The sequence below is a fragment of the Scyliorhinus canicula genome, chromosome 18 (genome assembly GCF_902713615.1).
Source record: "Scyliorhinus canicula chromosome 18, sScyCan1.1, whole genome shotgun sequence".
Lineage (NCBI taxonomy): Eukaryota > Metazoa > Chordata > Chondrichthyes > Carcharhiniformes > Scyliorhinidae > Scyliorhinus > Scyliorhinus canicula.
The window spans coordinates 82,801,046-82,820,144 of record NC_052163.1 but is presented as its reverse complement, the minus strand read 5'-3'; the positions used below and the strand labels follow the sequence as shown (position 1 = coordinate 82,820,144).

Below are 19,099 nucleotides of genomic sequence, written 5' to 3'. Positions count from 1 at the left end.
CTGTCTGTACGGAGTCAGCACATCCTCCCCGTGTCTGCGTGAGTTTCCTCCGGGTGCTCCGGTTTCCTCCCACAATCCAAAAATGTGCAGTTAGGTGGATTGGCCATGATAAATTGCCCCTTAGTGTCCAAAAAGGTTAAGTGGGGTTACGGGGATAGGGTGGAGGTGTGGGCTTGGGTAGGGTGCTCTTTCAAAGGGCCGGTACAGACTTGATGGGCCAAATGGTCTCCTTCAGCACTGTAAGTTCTATGATTCTATGAAGAGGGGGGAGGTGCTGTCCTGTGCTTCGCCTGCTGATCCAATGTCCTGTTTTGGCCTTTGCTGCTGTTTTCTTGGGCTGGATTTCTCTGCATCTTTAGGTGCCAGGCCCTCGCCTTGAGGGGGTAGGCCTGCGCTGGAGTGGTTGCCGCCCAGCCGGCTAGCGTGGAAGGGACTTCGCCGGCCGGCGGTAGTCCGCGCATGTGCCGGAGCGCCAGCGGTTGCTGACGTCATCTCCGCGCATGCGCAGGGGAGGGGGTCACTTCCGCGTCGGCCATCGTGGAGACTATGGTCGACGCGGAAGGAAAAGAGTGCCCCCACGGCACAAGCACGCCCGCGAATCCGTGGGCCCCGATCGTGTACCAGGTCACCGTGGGGGCACCCCCCGGGGCCAGATCGCCACCCCCCCCCACCCCAGGACCACGGAGCCCGCCCGTGCCGCCAGTCCCACCGGTGAGGGAGGTAGTTTGATTCACACCGGCGGGACAGGCATTACAGCAGCGGCACTTTGACCCATCGCTGGCCGGAGAATCACCGGGGGGGGGGGGGGGGGGGGGGGGGGGCGCCGACCGGCATGGCGCGATTCCCGCCCCCGCCGAATCTCTAGCCCCTCCTTCCCTTTCTTGCTGTTTTCTCCTTGCTGTCTGCAAGTGGGGAGAGAGAGGGAAGTGCAGCCTTCTCTCCAGTCTGCCTGCCTGTCTGCCTTCTCCTGCTGGGCCACAGCTCTTGGGTTGAAGAGATTTGCCCCGCCCTCTGTGCTCCCACCCTAACATTCAAAATGGGAATGGGACTTTCAGAGGGCTCCTCCTGCCACTGGGCACTTACTTGGCTGAAGCTATCTGCCCACCCTCTGTCCTCCCATCCAATCGCCCCAAATGGGAGTTGGACTCCCTGTGGACTGCAGTTGTGACCTCTCCAGGGCCTCACCCACAGTCCTCCCACCCGACGACCGAAGGTGGGAGAGGGGCGTCCTGGACCCCCAGGGGCTGAAGTCCGCAGATGGCATGTGGTGCCATGTTTGCACGGTGGTGGGGGCATATTTGCTGCAGCTGCCCCGCCCCCGGCTGCCGCTGTCACTACTGTGATGTCCCTTCCACAGTTCTCCAAGATGACAAAAAGTGGTTGTGTTGACAAAGAACATCAAACTATGTATTTGAAACAAAGCAAATTTTTTTTACACTACTTCAATGGTTTGCACACTTCACTAACTAATCGCTAATAAAACAACAGTATAAAATCTATATTACAGAAATCTATAATATCTTTTTAGTACAGTTTTGCACTGGAGTGCTGAGCTTGTGGCATTTGAGTGCAACAATGAGAGTTTGGTGACTGAGGGAGTATAAGGGTTCATTTTTATTTAAAGTCTAGTACTTATTTTATTTAGTTAATTAACTTAAAAGTTGCTGTTTGGTCTATAAGAAGGTGAATTTTGAATCAGCTTTAAACAAGGTTCTACTTGTACTTACTTGCAGCTGGAGCTTGTTAATTAGTTAATTGCATTAGGTCAGTTTTCAGAGGCCACAGTCACAGCATAAATAGGAGCTAGTTACAGTGCAGACTTTGTTTGCACGAGTGCTGAGCTTGTGGTATTTGAGTGCTACAGTGAGAGTTTGGTGACTGAGGGAGTGCTGAGCTTGTGGTATTTGAGTGCTACAGTGAGAGTTTGGTGACTGAGGGAGTGCTGAGCTTGTGGCATTTGAGTGCAACAGTGAGAGTTTAGTGACTGAGGGAGTTAGGTGAGGAGGGAGTAAGGTGCTCCTTACATTTCATTTCCTATATTTATCAAAGAGCGTGAAGGGAGCCAGGAGTTTAGAGTACAGCTGACTGGAAGCAGAGTCGGAGGGCGGAGTTCCAGTTGGTCCACGGGGCAGCTAATTCTGTAAAGTAAGAGGGGATGGAGGCAGGGCAGTTGCATGCTCCTCCTGCAGGATGTGGGTGGTGAGGGAAACCACTGGTGTCCCCGCTGACTATACCTGCGGGAAGTGCACCCAACTCCAGCTCCTCAGAGATCGTGTTAAGGTACTGGAGCTGGAGCTGGATGAACTTCGGATCATCCGGGAGGCAGAGGGGGTTATCGAGAAGAGTTACAGGGAGGTAGCCACACCAAAGGTACTGGACAAGAGTAGCTGGGTTACAGTCGGGGAAAGAAAACTAACAGGCAGACAGGGCAGGGATCCCTCGTGGCCATTCCCCTTCAAAACAAGTATACTGTTTTGGATGCTGTTGGGGGGATGACCTACCGGGGGAAGGCCCCAGCGGCCAGGTCTCTGGCACTGAGTCTGGCTCTGGGGCTCAGAAGGGAAGGGGGGAGCATAGAAAAGCAATAGTAATAGGGATTCAATGGTTAGGGGAATAGATAGGAGATTCTGTGGTCGCGAGCGAGACTCCCGAAAGATATGTTGCCTCCCGGGTGCCAGGGCCAGGGATGTCTCGGATCGTGTCTTCAGGATCCTGAAGGGGGAGGGTGAGCAGCCAGAAATCGTGGTGCACATTGGTACCAACGACGTAGGTAGGAAAAAGGGTGTGGAGGTAATAAACAAGTTTAGGGAGTTAGGCTGGAAGTTAAAGGCCAGGACAGACAGAGTTGTCATCTCTGGTTTGTTGCCGGTGCCACGTGATAGCGAGGCTAGGAATAGGGAGAGAGTGCAGTTGAACACGTGGCTGCAGGAATGGTGTAGGACAGAGGGCTTCAGGTATTTGGATAATTGGAGCGCATTCTGGGGAAGGTGGGACCTGTACAAGCAGGACGGGTTGCATCTGAACCAGAGGGGCACCAATATCCTGGGGGGGGAGGTTTTCTAGTACTCTTCGGGAGGGTTTAAACTAATTTGGCAGGGGAATGGGAACCGGATCTGTAGTCCAGCAACTAAGGTAGCCGATATTCAGGACGCCAAAGCACGTAGTGATGCAGTGGGGAAGGTAACACTGACAAAGGAGAGTACTTGCAGACAAGGAGATGGGTTGAAGTGTGTATACTTTAATGCACGAAGCATCAGGAATAAGGTGGGTGAACTTAAGGCATGGATCGGTACTTGGGACTACGATGTGGTGGCCATCACGGAAACTTGGATAGAAGAGGGGCAGAAATGGTTGTTGGAGGTCCCTGGTTATAGATGTTTCAACAAGATTATGGAGGATGGTAAAAGAGGTGGGGGGGTCGCATTGTTAATTAGAGATAGTATAACAGCTGCAGAAAGGCAGTTCGAGGGGGATCTGCCTACTGAGGTAATATGGGTTGAAGTCAGAAATAGGAAAGGAGCAGTCACCTTGTTGGGAGTTTTCTATAGGTCACCCAATAGCAGCAGAGATGTGGAGGAACAGATTGGGAAACAGATTTTGGAAAGGTGCAGAAGTCACAGGGTAGTAGTCATGGGTGACTTCAACTTCCCAAACATTGAGTGGAAACTCTTTAGATCAAATAGTTTGGATGGGGTAGTGTTTGTGCAGTGTGACCAGGAAGCTTTTCTAACACAGTACGTAGATTGTCCGACCAGAGGGGAGGCCATATTGGATTTAGTACTTGGTAATGAACCAGGGCAGGTGATAGATTTGTTAGTGGGGGAGCATTTTGGAGGTAGTGACCACAATTCTGTGACTTTCACTTTAGTTATGGAGAGGGATAGGTGCGTGCAACAGGGCAAGGTTTATAATTGGGGGAAGGGTAAATACAATGCTGTCAGACAAGAATTGAAGTGCAGAAGTTGGGAACATAGGCTGTCAGGGAAGGACAAAAGTGAAATGTGGAACTTGTTCAAGGAACAGGTACTGTGTGTCTTTGATATGTATGTCCCTGTCAGGCAGGGAAGAGATGGTCGAGTGAGGGAACCATGGTTGACAAGAGAGGTTGAATGTCTTGTTAAGAGGAAGAAGGAGACTTATGTAAGGCTGAAGAAACAAGGTTCAGACAGGGCGCTGGAGGGATACAAAATAGCCAGGAGGGAACTGAAGAAAGGGATTAGGAGAGCTAAGAGAGGGCATGAAAAATCTTTGGCAGGTGGGATCAAGGAAAACCCCAAGGCCTTTTACACATATGTGAGAAATATGAGAATGACTAGAGCGAGGGTAGGTCCGATCAAGGACAGTAGCGGGAGACTGTGTATTGAGTCTGAAGAGATAGGAGAGGTCTTGAACAAGTATTTTTCTTCAGTATTTACAAACGAGAGGGGCCATATTGTTGGAGAGGACAATGTGAAACAGACTGATAAGCTCGAGGAGATACTTGTCAGGAAGGAAGATGTGTTGCGCGTTTTGAAAAACTTGAGGATAGACAAGTCCCCCGGGCCTGACGGAATATATCCAAGGATTCTATGGGAAGCAAGAAATGAAATTGCAGAGCCGTTGGCAATGATCTTTTCGTCCTCACTGTCAACAGGGGTTGTACCAGAGGATTGGAGAGTGGCGAATGTCGTGCCCCTGTTCAAAAAAGGGAATAGGGATAACCCTGGGAATTACAGGCCAGTTAGTCTTACTTCGGTGGTAGGCAAAGTAATGGAAAGGGTACTGAGGGATAGGATTTCTGAGCATCTGGAAAGGCACTGCTTGATTAGGGATAGTCAGCACGGATTTGTGAGGGGTAGGTCTTGCCTTACAAGTCTTACTGACTTCTTTGAGGAGGTGACCAAGCATGTGGATGAAGGTAAAGCAGTGGATGTACTGTACATGGATTTTAGTAAGGCATTTGATAAGGTTCCCCGTGGTAGGCTTATGCAGAAAGTAAGGAGGCATGGGATAGTGGGAAATTTGGCCAGTTGGATAACAAACTGGCTAACCGATAGAAAACAGAGAGTGGTGGTGGATGGCAAATATTCAGCCTGGAGCCCAGTTATCAGTGGCGTACCGCAGGGATCAGTTCTGGGTCCTCTGCTGTTTGTGATTTTCATTAACGACTTGGATGAGGGAGTTGAAGGGTGGGTCAGTAAATTTGCAGATGATACGAAGATTGGTGGAGTTGTGGATAGTGAGGAGGGCTGTTGTCGGCTTCAAAGAGACATAGATAGAATGCAGAGCTGGGCTGAGAAGTGGCAGATGGAGTTTAACCCTGACAAGTGTGAGGTTGTCCATTTTGGAAGGACAAATATGAATGCGGAATACAGGGTTAACGGTAGGGTTCTTGGCAATGTGGAGGAGCAGAGAGATCTTGGGGTCTATGTTCATAGATCTTTCAAAGTTGCCACTCAAGTGGATAGAGCTGTGAAGAAAGCCTATGGTGTGCTAGCGTTCATTAGCAGAGGGATTGAATTTAAGAGCCGTGAGGTGATGATGCAGCTGCACAAAACCTTGGTCAGGCCACATTTGGAGTACTGTGTGCAGTTCTGGTCGCCTCATTTTAGGAAGGATGTCGAAGCTTTGGAAAAGGTGCAAAGGAGATTTACCAGGATGTTGCCTGGAATGGAGAGTAGGTCAAACGAGGAAAGGTTGAGGGTGCTAGGCCTTTTCTCATTAGAACGGAGAAGGATGAGGGGCGACTTGATAGAGGTTTATAAGATGATTAGGGGAATAGATAGAGTAGACAGTCAGAGACCTTTTCCCCGGGTGGAACACACCATTACAAGGGGACATAAATTTAAGATAAATGGTGGAAGATATAGAGGGGATATCAGAGGTAGGTTCTTTACCCAGAGAGTAGTGGGGGCATGGAATGCACTGCCTGTGGAAGTAGTTGAGTCGGAAACGTTAGGGACCTTCAAGCGGCTATTGGATAGGTACATGGATTAGGGTAGAATAATCGAGTGTAGGTTAACTTCTTAAGGGCAGCACGGTAGCATTGTGGATAGTACAATTGCTTCACAGCTCCAGGGTCCCAAGTTCGATTTCGACTTGGGTCGCTGTCTGTGTGGAGTCTGCACATCCTCCCCGTGACTGCGTGGGTTTCCTCCAGGTACTCCGGTTTCCTCCCACAGTCCAAAGATGTGCAGGTTGGGTGGATTGGCCATGAAAAATTGTCCAAAATTCTATGATTAACCAAGGACAAAAGGTCGGCGCAACATCGTGGGCCGAAGGGCCTGTTCTGTGCTGTATTTCTCTATCTCTAACAATCATCAACCTCTCACTATCCTTCTTCACAACCTTCTCCCAGAATACCTGGAGACACACCTTTTATAAGACTACTCTGTAATGCCATCTAGTGTTGAGATACATGAACATCACCTTGTTAACCCTTTACACCCCTTACATTATACATATCATTACAACTATCACTATGGCGGCCGCAGCTGGCACTGCCGCCCCTTCTCCCTCCATTGAAACTACACCTGCACCATTCGTTGGGGGTGGCCCAGCAGCCAGTGCCTGCTGCCACTGTGGCTGCTGGTGTGGAGGGGAGGGAGCCTCCGTGCGACCAAACGCCGTCCAGAAAGGTGAAGAGGAAGGACTTGCGGAGATCAAGCGGATCTGTTTCCTGACTGACATGGAATGCGGCTCCCTCTTCTTTTACTCGCTGGAAAAAGATTGCGGGGTCCGTCAGCAGCTCCTTGTGCTGCTGGCTGATGACGGGCCAGCCATCTCAGATCCGGAGGGAATCGGGACCCTTGCCGGGAACTTTTATTCAACCCTCTTCTCTCTGGATCCGTACAGCGAGGATGCTTGCAGAGCTCTGTGAGAGGACCCACCGTAGATCTGACCGGCGCCCTCGACAGCAACGCCGGGCTGACCGTGGAGTTCTTCAGGGTGTTCTGGGACGTCCTGGGGAGCGACCACCCAGGGGTCCTTTTTTTTTAACATTTAGAGTGCCCAATTATTTTTTCCAATTAAGGGGCAATTTAGTGTGGCCAATTAACCTAACCTGCACATCTTTGGGTTGTGGGGGCGAAACCCACACAGACACGGGGAGAATGAGAAAACTCCACGCGGACAGTGACCCAGGGCCGGGATTTGAACCTGGGTCCTCAGCGCCGTAGGCAGCAATGCTAACCACTGTGCCACCGTGCTGCCCCTACCCAGGGGTCCTGAGGGAATGTGTCACGACCATTATCTTGCTGCTCAAGAAGGGGGATTTTGCCTCCTGCAAAAGTGCCGACCAGTCTCCCTCCTCAACACCGACGACAAAGACTTTGCAAAGGTGATGTCTTTGCGCCTTGGCTTCATGCTGGACCACATGAACCACCCTGACCAGTCCAACACGGTCCTGAGCCACACCATCTATGATAACATCCATATGGTGTGGGACCGTGTCCACATCCCCAGAGGGCTGATCTGTCGAGCGCCTTCATGTCTATTGATCAGGAGACGGTTTCGACAGGTTGGGACATGAGTATTTACTCGGGTCCCAGCGGGCATTCGGGTCCAATTTGCTGTCCGCAGTGCGTCTGATTAAGGTTAACGGGCCTCTGACGGTGCCCTTTCGCTTTGGGGAGACGGAGTGCGTCAGGGCTGCCCCCTGCCCAGTCAACTTTATTCTCTGTGCGTGGAACCTTTCCTGTGCATCCTGCAGAGGAGGTTAAAGGTCTGGTACTGTGCGGGTTGGGCATCGCAGTTGTCCTCTCTGCTTACGCTGATTATGTACTCCTCATTTTCACGCTGTTAGGATATTGTCTGTCTGTCCTATGTTCCCTTTTAATGCCCGTCCTACAGCCTGATTTTCAGAAGCACCGTAGCCAAATCTGGGTAGCCTTTCCTGTGTTAAAGGAGCACAGACAGCCATCAAAACTGGGAAAGAGATCTTAGTGTAAATGTACAAGTTTTCCCACAGGTCAGTAAACTTTGAACTGTGTGTGTCAGGGGCTGGGAAGAGCTGAAGAAGTAGAGCTTAAAGTGGTTGCATTTGTGATAAAGCCACCAGTCTTGTACAGGAATCGGGCCAGTAAAAACTGCTAAATTCCAATTTCAGAGCTCTATTGTTCTCACAGGAAGGTGAAAGCTCCATCTGGTGTAGAAAGGCAGAAGTGCCCTGATCTGAGTATCCTGTGAACAGCACCCTCTGAAGGCTGGCGACAAGTACTGCACTGATCTGGACTTCTGGTGGCGGCCATGGTGCGAGTGGTCGCACACAGGGCAGCTCCTGCTCGAAGGCATAGGAAAGAGCTCTTTTTACCCGATATTGGATGTGTCTTTGACAAAAAAAGGTGTAGTTGAAGGTCGGAGGAGTAGATTCCCCCAGGAGTGGTATGTCTGCTGGTTACCAAACCCGGCAGAAGACGGTGGGAGATCTGTCCAAGGAGTTGGAGGAAATCTATGGTGCAGCAACCAGTGGAAGGATGGTGCAGGGGGAAGGTCTCGTGCAAGTCGGAAAGACCCAGATGGAACAGTTGATGGCTTTCATCAAAGTTGAGTACCACCAGCAGAGGAAGGAGGGTCACTCAAAGGTCATTGAAAGGCCTGCGGCACCTCTGAAGAGCTCAATGGAGAGGGTGAAGAAATTTTTAGAGCTGCAGGGGTCGCAGATCCAAGAGATTAAAAAGGTGATGTCAGATCACGGCGGTCGAGTGGTGGCATTGGAGGCGGAGGTGGGGCTCTTGGGAGACCTTTGCAAGATGTTGAGGGCAAAGGTGGAGGAGCAGGAGGACAGTTAGAGGAGGCAGAACTTGCGGAGAGTTGGCCTGGCTGAAGGAGTGAAAAGTTTGAGTGCCACAAGGTCTCTGAGGCAGAAGCCTAGAGCTGCCATGGGCGGTGATCGTGAGACTCCACAACTTTGTGGAAAAAGCGTTGGGCCAGGGAGAAGCACAACTGTGAATGGGAAGGGAACAAAATCAGAATATATCAGGACATCGGAGCCAAGTTAGCGAAATGGCGGGCAGGGTTCAACAAGGCCAAAGCGGTGCTGTATCGGCGGCAGATCAGTTTTGGGGTGCTCGACCCAACGTTTGAAGGCCGGGGATATTACTCTGCGACTGCTGAAGCAGCCGAGGACTTCACCAAGCAGCATAAACTGGGGAAACTGAATTGAACAATTCGGGGGGACTGAGATGCTAGCACTTTGTAATGGTTGGGATTCTGGGTGGAGTGGGGTGGAGTGGGGATAGGGACTGAGTGGAGTGGGGTGGAGTGGGGATAGGGACTGGGGGGAGTGGGATGGAGTGGGGATAGGGACTGGGGGAGTGGGGTGGAGTGGGGATAGGGACTGGGGGAGTGGGGTGGAGTGGGGATAGGGACTGGGGGGAGTGGGGTGGGTGGGGATAGGGACTGGGGGGAGTGGGGTGGAGTGGGGATAGGACTGGGGGGAGTGGGGTGGAGTGGGGATAGGGACTGGGGGGAGTGGGGTGGAGTGGGGATAGGGACTGGGGGAGTGGGGTGGAGTGGGGATAGGGACTGGGGGGAGTGGGGTGGAGTGGGGATAGGGACTGGGGGGGTGGGGTGGACTGGGGATAGGGACTGGGGGGAGTGGGTGGAGTGGGGATAGGGACTGGGGGGAGTGGGGTGGAGTGGGGATAGGGACTGGGGGGAGTGGGGTGGAGTGGGGATTGGGGACTGGGGGGAGTGGGGTGGAGTGGGGATAGGGACTGGGGGGAGTGGGTGGAGTGGGGATAGGGACTGGGGGGGAGTGGGGTGGAGTGGGGATAGGGACTGGGGGGAGTTGGATGGAGTGGGGATAGGGACTGGGGGAGTGGTGGAGTGGGGATAGGGACTGGGGGGAGTTGGATGGAGTGGGGATAGGGACTGGGGGAGTGGGGATGGAGTGGGGATAGGGACAGGGGGGAGTGGGGTGGAGTGGGGATAGGGACTGGGGGGAGTGGGGTGGAGTGGGGATAGGGGATGGGGGAGTGGGGTGGAGTGGGGATAGGGACTGAGGGGGGGGGTGGAGTGGGGATAGGGACTGGGGGGAGTGGGGTGGAGTGGGGATAGGGACTGGGGGAGTGGGGTGGAGTGGGGATAGGGACTGGGGGAGTGGGGTGGAGTGGGGATAGGGAATGGGGGGAGTGGGGTGGAGTGGGGATAGGGACTGGGGGGAGGGGGGGGGGGTGGGGATAGGGACTGGGGGGAGGGGGGGTGGGGAGTGGGATGGGACTGGGAGTGGGGTGGAGTGGGGATAGGGACTGGGGGGAGTGGGGTGGAGTGGGGATAGGGACTGGGGGGAGTGGGGTGGAGTGTGGATAGGGACGGGGAGTGGGGTGGAGTAGGGATAGGGACTGGGGGGAGTGGGGTGGAGTGGGGATAGGGACTGGGGGAGTGGGGTGGAGTGGGGATAGGGACTGGGGGGAGTGGGGTGGAGTGGGGATAGGGACTGGGGGGAGTGGGGTGGAGTGGGATAGGGACTGGGGGGGAGTGGGGTGGAGTGGGGATAGGGACTGGGGGGGTGGGGTGGAGTGGGGGATAGGGACTGGGGGGGGGGGGGGGTTGTTTTCCTCCGATCTGGAGGGGGTTCTATTCTGGTTGTTATTTACTGTTGGTTGATAAAGGGTGGCAGGGGTGAAAGGTTTATGCGGGGATGGTTGTCCCCATTACCCCCCCCCCCCCTCCCCCCACCTCCTCCTGTTTCATGGGCTGCTTGTGTTTTATCTCTTGTTTTCTTGCTCTCAGGGGGAGGTGACCTGGAGTTCAGGGTGAGTCTTTGTTTGGGTGGGGATGGGAAGTTCAGAAGGGAGCCTTCTTCCCTGAGCAGAGGGAGGGGGAGGAGTAGAGGTCATTGGGAGGAGCCTTTGAGCAGGGGCTGCCATGCTGACAAGTAATACTTGTGAAAGGAAGTGAGGTGGGGGAGAAGGCTGAGAGAGGTGGCCATGGAGGGGGGGGGGGGGGGGGGTTGACGCTACGTGGCAAGGGGGGAGAAGAGACATGGTCAGGAGTGGAGAAGGGGGCCATCTTGGGTGGGCTAGGTACAAGGTGGATTAATGCGACTGGAGTTAAACGGGGAGGATGTCGGACGGTAGAGAGGAATGGAGGCATAAGCCTCTGGTAAGGCTGGTAACATGAATCGTCTGTGGGCTCAATGGACCAGGTTTTTGCGCACCTCAGGAACTTGAGAGCGGAGGTTGCCTTTCTGCAGGAGACAGATCTCCGCGTGAAAGACTAGGTTAGACTAAGGAAGGGATGGGTCGAGCAGGTTTTCAACTTGGGATTTGACATGAAGTCGCAGGGAGTGGCAATTTTAATGAGTAAGAAAACGGGGTGACCGTGAAGGAAGTGAGGGACCCGGGTGGGAGATATGGGATTGTGAGTGGGGTATTGGAAGGGGCACCGGTGGTGTTGGTGAATGTGTATGCACTGAATTGGGATGATGTGGGTTTTGTGAGGGGATTTCTGGCAGTAATCCCTGACTTGGCCATGCACCAGTTGATTATGGGAGGATATTTTAATTGTGTTCTAGAGCCAAGAGTGGATAGATCGAGCCCAAGGTCAATGGATAGGGTACAAATGGCATAGGGGCTGGGTGGATTTATGGAAAGATGGGTATGGTGAATCCTTGGCGCTTAAAGAACCCAGGGGGGAGGGAGTATTCCTTCTTGTCACATGTCTAGAAGGTGTATTCCAGAACTGACTATTTTGTGGAGAGCCGGGAGATTTTGGTTGGGGTGGAGGAGGCGGAGTATACGGGGGTAGCAATCTCGGACCATGCACCCTACTGGCTGGAGATTCGGCTTTGATTGGCATGGGAGCAGTGGCCGGGGTGGAGGTTTAATTCAGGGTTTTGGCCAGATGGAGGCTTTTGTGATAAGGTGCGGTCGGCGATTAAGGATTATGTGAACTTCAACCAGAATGGGGAGGTGGCGGCGGCCACGTTTTGGGAAGCACTGAAGGCAGTGGTCCGGAGGAGATTATCCCGTTCAAGGCTCATGCGGATAGGAAAAGGAGGCCGGGATATGACTGTCCAATCAATGAGATAGTGGAGGTGGATAGGGAGTACTCGAGGGTGCCCACCACGGAGGGATTGGCAAGGAAGAAAAAGTTAGAGCGGCAATTCGATAAGCTGACAACAGGGAGGGCGGTAGGGCAGCTGCTTAGGGCAAGAGGGGTTGCAGTATGAATACGGAGAGAAGGCAAGTTGATTGTTAGCAGCGAAGGCAGACCACATCCAGGGAAATATTGAAGATACGGACTGGGGATGTGGTGACTGAGCCAGGGAAGTTAAATGAGGCGTTTAGGGAGTATTATAAGGAGCAGTGCGGACCTGGGGGGGTTGGGTTAAGAGGGGGACATGGGACCGTTCTTAGATGAGCTGGAGTTTCCTCCGCTGGACGAAGAAAGGAGGCAGGTGCTCGAGGAGCCTTTGGGGCTGAGGGAGATTCTGGACAGTAGAAGAGTTCTGAAGTCTGTGAAGGCCCAGGGGCCCGATGGTTACCCAACAGAATTCTATAAGGAGTTTGCGACGGACCTGGCACAACATCTCTTGGGGGCGTCTACGAGGCATTGGAGAAGATGGGGAGCTGCTGGAGATGATGACGCAGGCACCAATCATGTTAATCCCGAAAAAGGGGAAGGACCCGGTGGAATGTGGGTCGTCTAGGTCCATATCGCTGTTAAATACAGATGTGAAAGTCCAGGCTAAGCTATTGGCGGGAACGATGGAAGGCTGTGTCCTGCGGGTGGTTGTGGAGGATCAAACAGGCTTCGTAAAATGCATCACCACTGTGGTCAAATGCCTTCTCCGCGTCCATGGACCCCACTATCACCTGGGCTCCCGACGGATTCATGATTACGTTGAACAACCTCCTTGTATTGCTCGAGATCAGGAGTTCTGGAAAATGAACAGGAACCTCGGCAGAATATTCATCATCACCACCTGGACCCTCGCCACCAAAGTCAATTGCCATGTATCCAACTTCTTGAAATCCTCCCTGGCCTCCTCTACCAGCGTCGTTCTGGAGTATTGTCCATTTCCCTCCCTACCAATGCTCCAACAGGTGGTAGAGATGATTATTCTGCCGAGGTTCCTGTTCATTTTCCAGAACCTCTGATCTTTATAACGATGGCCTTTTTTTGGAAACTGGACATGATTATTTCGGACTTTGTATGGGTGGGGAAGGCGCCAAGGGTTAGGAGGACACTGCTACAGAGGCAGGTGCAGCAGGAGGGAGTTGGTTTTGCCGAACCTGCTTCATTACTGTTGGGTGGCAAATGCAGAGAAGGTGTGGCAATGGTGTGAAGGATAGGGGGTAGAATGGATTAAGATGGAGGAGGAACCTTGTAAGGGGTCCAGCTTAAGGGCTATGGTGACGGCAGTGTTGCCCGATGGTGCAGTCCACGGTGAAGATCTGGAACCAGTTGAAGAGGCATTTTAAGATGGAGGGGATGTTGGTGTTAACGCCGTTGCGTGTGAATCACGGGATTGAGGCGGGGGGGGGGTGGGGTGGGGGGGGGGGATGGGTGGCATATATAGGAGGTGGAAAGATATGGGGCTGGTCAAGTGAGGGATTTGTATCTGGAGGAAGGATTTGCCAGTTCAGAGGTTTTGAGGGAGAGGGCAGAACTCCATAGAGGGAAGGAGTTTAGGTACCTGCAGGTAAGGGACTTTGCGCGAAAGGTTTGGAAGGAGTTCCCTAGGTTGCCGAGGTACAACCTGCTGAAGCAACTGATGCTTCCAGATGTAGAAGGGGAGGGTAGAATTGGAGATATATACAGATGGCTGGGAGGGCAAGGAGGTGAGCAGGTGGTGAAGATTACTGAGAAATGGGAAGGGGAATTAGGAGGGGAGATCAATTGAGGAGTATGAGTGAGACACTGCAAAGGGTAAACGTGACCTCCTCGTGTGCAAGGGTGAGCTTGATACAGTTTAAAGTGGTACATAGGGTACATATGTCTCAGGCAAGGACGAGTGGGTTCTTCCAGGGGTGACAGATGAGTGTGAGAGGTGTGGGCGGGATCAGTTTATCACGCGCACTTGTTCTGGGGGCGAAAAGTTGGAGAGATTCTGGGCAGGAATGTTCGTGGTCTTAGCCAGGGTTGTGAGGGAGGAGGTGAGCCAGATCCTTTGGTGGCGATATTTGGAGTTTTGGAGAAGCCGGCGCTCATGGAGAGGAGGAAGACTGTTGTTGTCAGCTTCGCCTCTCTGATTGCCCGGTGATGAATCTTACTGGAGTGACAATCAGTAGCATCACCGGGGGTAGCGGCCTGGTTGGGTGAACTGTATAATTTCCTGCAGCTGGAAAAGATAAAGTACAAGCTAAAAGGGTTTGAGACAAGATGGGGGATGTCCTTGACCGTGTTTGAGGAATTGTTTGTCGTGGGGAGTGTTGGGGGGCAGAAAAAGGGGAAAAAATTGGTACAAACTGTGTAGTCGTTTGTCAGGAAGCCTGTTCCTGAATTGTTTATGTGTTGTCACTTTTTTACACGTTTTGTAATAAAAATACATTTAGAAAAAGAACTGCACTGATCTGAACACAATGGACCATCTCCATCTGGTGGCCAAAGGGCAGAATCGCATGGGCCTGGAATTTGTGAAGCACCATCTGGTGGTCGAAGGACAGAATTGCGCCAACCTGAACTTCTTGAGTAAATCCTGGAGGCTGCAACATCTCAGAACAATCACTTTAATCCCTTTTTTATTTTATTCTTCCCCAACCCGTACTTTCTGTCTGTCTTGTGTCTGTCTGGCTAGAGGGTGGGATGGAATAAGGTAGTCTGGTAGAGTGTTATCCTATTATTTATTTATTTCCTTCTGTTAAACTTTTCTCTTTTTTTATTAATAAATAGTTTGTTAATGTTTTACTTATAAATCTCGGGCTGGATTTCCGACCCCCCGGTGGGTCGGAGAATCGCCGGGGGAAGGAGGGGGCGTGAATCCCACTCCCGCCGGCCGCCGAATTCTCCAGCACCGGATATTCGGCGGGGCGGGAATCGCGCCGGTCGGCCCCCCCCCCCCCCCCCCCCGGCGATTCTCCGGCCCGCAATTGGGCCGAAGTCCCGCTGCTGTAATGCCTCTCGCTGGCCTGAATCAAACCACCTACCTTACCAGTGGGACAGGCGGCCTGCCGGGCTCCAGGGTCCTGGGGGGGGGGGGCGCGGGGCGATCTGGCCCCGGGGGGGTGCCCCCACAGTGGCCTGGCCCGCGATCGGGGCCCACCGATTGGCGGGCGGGCCTGTGCCATGGGGGCACTCTTTTCCTTCTGCGTCGGCCATAGCCTCCGCAATGGCCGACGCGAAGGTGACCCTCTCCCCTGCGCATGCGTGGGGATGATGACACTCCGGCGCATGCACGGACTTCCGCCGGCCGGCGAAGTCCCTTCGGCTCTGGCTGGCGTGGTGCCAAAGGACATCCACGCCAGCCGGCGGGACGGGAACCACTCCGGCGCGGACTTAGCCCCTCAAGGTGAGGGCTTGGCCCCTAAAGGTGCGGAGAAATCTGCACCTTTGGGGCAGCCTGACGCCGGAGTGGTTCACATCACTCCATCCCGCCGGGTAGGGGAGAATTCAGCCCCTGGTGTTTGTAACTCATTGGAGCACTCAAGGGATAAAGATCTTTGGAAATGATGAATTATTGGTTAATTCACTTACATTGGGACTCCGGGGTTGGTGGGGCTGGAATTGACCACGCATTCCCCCAGGGTATCGTAACAATGGATTCCGGTGACCTGCGGAGGCAGAGGTCTCCCTTCTGCCCGGCATCAAGTTACCCTCATTCCCTCCGGGGATCTCTGGGACTTTTTCCACACCAATCACAGTCACCAAGACCGTGTATGGCTAGCCCTCAACAACTGGTTGGATTGGCGCTGCTCATTCGCTCCATTTGCACCTATGCCATTGAGGCGCAGGAGGAAGACTGAGACCAGGAAGAGCAGTGCTGGGCTGTTGCCTTCCTCGCTAGGCCCCTGAGGGAGTGGAGGGGCAGGCACTCCTCTGCTCCCTCCGAGCGCATCTAAGGTGTTGGTGATGGATACAAACTACCACTGACATAGAGGTGTCCATATGTCGTGGAAATAATAATAGAAGCTTCGAGCTTTGTTTCAGGAATTGTATTAACACGTTATTGTGGAGAGGCTGCAATGGTGAAGGGAATCAGCTATTTCTGATAGGTAAAAGATATTTCTGATAGGTAAAAAAACATTTTAGTGTCAATATTAAAGCCCAGTCTTGAAACTCATCTTAAAAAGGATTTAACCTTAGGCCATCACAAAACACACAGCTTGCAAGAACAGAGGCACAGAGCTTGAAAATGAAATAAAATGAAAATCGCTTATTGTCACGAGTAGGCTTCAAATGAAGTTACTGTGAAAAGCCCCTAGTCGCCACATTCCGGCGCCTGTTCGGGGAGGCTGGTACAGGAACACATCCACAAGCTAATTGAAGATCAAAACAACATTTTTTACTAACAATATGATCAGACTATTATTCTAGTGAACAGATTTCAAAGTTAGTTTCATATTCAGAAATGAGCTGTACCAGTGATCAAGATCAAGGTCATAAGCACCATAGCAATATGAAGCCACCATTGTTCAGAATATGGATAAAGTGGGTCAGCAGAATACCAGTGAAAACCAGACATGATTACAGCCCAAAATCACTTCCATAGCACACACAAATATTCAAACATGAAACATATAAAACGTATGTTGCACATTGAAGATTGACAATTAACTATCCAATCAAATGTATTTGAAACTCCCCAAAGCAATTAGGATGACATCGAGGCATAGACAGATGGCTTCAGACTGATAACATTCTCCTTAAACATGATGGTCCATACAGCCATATTCTATCCAGGATCACTCTATACTTTGATCAAACTATTCGCTATCCTTATTTTCATATTTTCACTTTTCTACTCTAACTCTTAAAGTTCGCACAAGCTGTTTTGCCGTAAGCAATAAACCATTTCTGTATTATTTTGAAAGTTAAATTGTTTTATAAATTACTTCTCTTTAAGTCTTTTGCTGGCAAGACTTTATTGAGAATAGATTTAAGTTTTTCTCAATTGTAATCAGTGGAGGCAATAAAAGATTCTTACTTGCATCCGAGAAGTGTAACTCAAATTTCTACTGATTTCTAGTGATTTTAGACTTCATTTTATTGCATGGTAGATCTCTACAATAGCCATTCCACAGCACTCTGAGATTAGACCGAATAAAGCATATCTTTATAGTCTGAAATAAACAGCTCTAGATGTAAACAGCATCTGGCTGGCCATGTTTATATTAAATTAACCTTGGGAAAGTATGTAGTTCTTGCCCTTGGCTAAAAACAACTTGTCAGCATAATAAGGCCAAATGTTTCTGATTAGTATCTTGGTACATTGACCCAACATCCCAAGATGTAGCTAAAAGCAGTGTTAAAATATAGTCAAGCAATCCCATCATGCTTTAGGAAGTGCCTTTTCTTTAATAGCAACTAGATATTAATGTGTAAGTAACTCTGTCCTCACATTACTTTCCCCTCCACACCATAGCTAGCCTCAGCATCAATGGCAGTAGGCACACAGACCACATATTCCTGTCCTTCTTGGTCTTCCAGGATGGGAAACATGCGGTGTGCTTCCTGCAGGAAACCCACACCATCCTGGAGTACCTCCTGAAGAGGGAGATACCCGACCTCACTTTCACATGGGCTGTCCATTTGTTGGCCCACCATTTTCAGCCGGAGATCTTGGGGGTCAAGGAACCAGTGCCAGGGGGTTTGCATGATGGGGGAATGGTGCTTCACTTTGTGAATGCCTACGCTCCCCAGGCTGGCCTACAGCAAACAACCTTCTTTGATAGAGCGTCCACTGTTCTCGGCACCATCCCGGCAGATGAGTGTATCATCCTCGGAGGGGATTTCAAGTGCACCCTCCAGGAAAGGGACTGACTCGCCGGGGGGTGATGAAGTTGAGGAATCTGGTTGAGTGCTTCAACTTGGTGGACATCTGGTGAACTCTCTCCATCCTGACTCCAGAGTGAACACCTTTCTGCGGCCTGGGGTTGGAGCGTCTAGAATTAACCGCCTCTGCATTTCCAGGGCGTACTTTCCCAGCATTCCAACGGGCTCTGTGGAGCAGGTGCCAGGCTCGGATCACCGCCTGGTGTGGGTGACGCTCGCCCGCCTGTGCTCAGACATAGTCTGCGTACTGGCACTTTAACAACCTACTCCTGGAGGACGAAGAGTTTGTGGCCTCGTTTCATCACTTCTGGGCCGGCTGAAGAAGGAAGCGGGGAGGCTTCCCCTCCTTGAGGCTATTGTGGGGTGTAGGTGAGTCACAAAACAGAAGGACACCTGGGGTGTGTGACACTGAGGAGCGGAGACATTGCAGAACACAGCGCTCCAGCGCTTCAGGATTCAGGTGTCCTGTTCTGAACAGGTTGCTGGATGAACTCTGCACTGACAGAGACTCTACTCCCATTGTAGTCCTCTCAGTTCATTCCTGGAAAACCCACCAAATGGACACCAGTAATGTGGGTTTAATTCCCCTTACCATTAAATGTTATTTCATATAAAAAGGAAACATGTTTCCTGCTTCCCTCCCCCTCCCCAACCTTTTCCTCTATCCTGAACCCTAGAGGTTTCCTGTTGCGTTGTTCAATGCAGTTTCCTGTCAATCATTGGAAGGACAGCATGGTAGCACAAGTGGATAGCACTGTCCGTTCATAGCACCAGGGTCCCAGGTTCGATTCCCCGCTGGGTCACTGTCTGTGCAGAGTCTGCACGTTCTCCCCATGTCTGCATGGGTTTCCTATGGCAGAGTTCTTCAAACTTTTTTTCCGGGGACCCATTTTTACCAACCGGCCAACTTTCGGGAGCCAACCCGGCCGACCTTCGTGACCCACGCCGACCAACCTTCGTGACCCACGCCGACCAACCTTCGTGACCCACGCCGGCCGACCTGCGCGACCCACCATTTTCTCTTACCTTGTTTGCTGCTGACAAAAATGGAGGAAATGGTTTTGGGTCCCTTTGGCCCTCGTACACACTCCTCCAATGGAACCTGTTGGATGAAGGTGAAGCCTTCCGTTGTCGGAAAGTATGGAGTCTCCATCTGTCCAAAGTTCTGAATTTTCTTCAG

The 19,099-nt window shown here is 51.9% G+C and overlaps 1 protein-coding gene across 1 annotated transcript in view; it reads left to right on the top strand.

Moving 5' to 3' along the window:
• Positions 1-19,099, top strand: part of LOC119952927 — a 1,042,551-nt gene that overhangs the window by 251,626 nt on the left and 771,826 nt on the right.